Below are 2,502 nucleotides of genomic sequence, written 5' to 3'. Positions count from 1 at the left end.
GAATTCCTTGAGGACAAGGGCCTGTCTCTCTGGATCTCTTCAGGATATATCCTATTGCCCATTTTCACCTGACAAGGAGCTCAGTAACCAGACTCAGTAATCCCTGGCCAGCCCTGGTTCTGGAGTTGGTTTGGGGAATGGAAAAATCAGTATGTGTCAAGAAAACCCAAACAAAAAGGAACACAGCCGTAGGGATAAAAAAAAAAACTTGCAAACAGATGTTCATACAGTTGGCTATTGATTTTACCAGTGTTTTCTTTTTTATTTATTTATTTATTTATTTATTTATTTATTTATTTGACAGAGAGACAGAGATCACAAGTAGGCAGAGAGCCAGGCAGAGAGAGAGGGGGAAGCAGCTTCCCTGCTGAGGAGAGCCTGATGCGGGGCTCGATCCAAGGACCCTGAGATCATGACCTGAGCCGAAGGCAGAGGCTCAACCCCCTGAGCCACCCAGGTGCCCCATTACCAGTGTTTTCTTAACCAGCATGGTGGCAGGGACATTGTCATGTTCATGGCTATGTCCTCAGTGTCAGGAATGATGCCTGACAATTAACAGGTGCTCATTAAAAAGTAGAATTCAAAAATCACTATTGGGCACCTGGATGGCTCAGTGGGTTAAGCCTCTGCCTTCAACTCAGGTCATGATCTCAGGGTCCTGGGACCGAGCTCCGCATCAGGCTCTCTGCTCAGCAGGGAGCCTGCATCCCCCTCCCCACCCCCTGCCTGCCTCTTTGCCTCCTTGTGATCTCTCCCTGTCAAATAAATAAATAAAATCTTTTTAAAAATCATTATTGAATTCCTATTCTGTGCCAGGCACAGTCCTACCTGTGCTACTTGCCATTCTTATACCTACTCTGAAGAGGAGCTGGTATAATTTCCATGTTGCCAGTGAAAACAAGCTCGATAAGTGTTTGGGTTTTTCCCTATGAACAGGTCATTTCATCAATGGCAAAGTCAGAAGTTGAACTCAGCTGAGTTTGCCTCTAGAGCCTATACTGTTTCTACTCCTCCATTTTGCTGGACAATGAATCAAGATATGTGGATTTCAGGCTTTGTGTAACCTTGAGAAGGCAAATCAATTTTTCTGGACCCCAGTGTCCTTACTATAAAGTTACCTTAGTTCTCTTCCAGCAATAAAATGATATTCTTAGCACTTGTTGCCCAGCCCATGATCTCCTTAGGAGCATTGGTCATAACCACTGAAAGGGTTAAATACTGAGACAGGATGAAGTGGAGATTTGCAGCTGAGATCTGGATATCACCATAATAGGCTCGTGCATACGGGAAAAGGGGTAGGAGAAGGAAGCCAGGGAAGCGGTTTGAAGCAAATGTAACAGGATGTCTGCATGACAGTGGGCACATGGTCATTCTGTTCTCTTTCGGTATGAATTATTTCCTGATCTAAAAGAAAAAATTAGGTAAAGTATCATGGTGTTCCCATATATAGCACATTAATGGTAGCATTAAGAGAATGATAATTGGGCCACTTCTCAGTGTGCTATTCAAGAGATCTGCAAGTTGTATTCAGCTGGTCAGAATTCTTACAGAGCACATCAAGACATCACTGGTACTTCAAAAACCAATGTTCAAAAGAAAAAGTAGCACAGTTCTATCCCATTTAGTTATTCATTTGCTGTAATGATTGAAGGCTTATGCCTCTAATGGGTTATCTGAGAAAAGTAGTTGCAGGCAGCTTAAAATTTTCTCATGTCCTTTTTAAAAACGTATTCTTAAAAAAAGATTTATTCATTTATTTTAGAGAAAGAGGATGGTGAGGAGGGGGAGAGGGAGAGTCTTAAGCAGGCTCTGCGCTGATCAGGGGGCTTGACACGGGGCTCGATCCCATGACCCTGAGATCACAACCTGAGCTGAAACCAAGAGTTGGATACTTAACCAACTGTACCACTCAAGTGCCCCTAGGAAAATGTATTTTAATAGTTGATATTTCAAGTATAAAATGTAAGAATTTCAAATATCAGGAATGATGCTTTTGTCCATTTTAAATGCCCTAAAAAACAAATAATATAGTTCAATTTTTCATTTATTGATTTATTTGTTTCTCAGAATATTTATACATAAAATTTGGACTTAGCAATGAACCTTTTTCTCAGACAATTAAACTAATGAGTATGTGTAATTTATACATGTTAAAAGTTGACCTCACAAGGGGCGCCTGGGTGGCTCACTGGGTTAAGCCTCTGCCTTCGGCTCAGGTCATGATCTCGGGGTCCTGGGATCGAGCCCCACATCGGGCTCTCTGCTCAGTGGGGAGCCTGCTTACCCTCTCTCTCTGCCTGCCTCTCTACCTACCTGTGATCTCTGTCTGTCAAATAAATAAATAAAATCTTAAAAAAAAAAAAAAGTTGACCTCACAAGTGTTTTAACTCCCCGAAGTGTCATTCTGCCTGCCCAGGGGGTCCTTGACAACCTCCTTTAAATTGAGCCCCTGACTCACACTGCTTTAAGCACTGGAAACTTTTTTTTCCTCTTATCATTTTC

This window comes from Enhydra lutris, unplaced genomic scaffold (assembly GCF_002288905.1).
Source record: "Enhydra lutris kenyoni isolate GAN:26980312 unplaced genomic scaffold, ASM228890v2 scaffoldscaffold10, whole genome shotgun sequence".
NCBI lineage: Eukaryota > Metazoa > Chordata > Mammalia > Carnivora > Mustelidae > Enhydra > Enhydra lutris.
The sequence above is the reverse complement of the archived record's forward strand: the minus strand, read 5'-3'. Positions refer to the sequence as shown.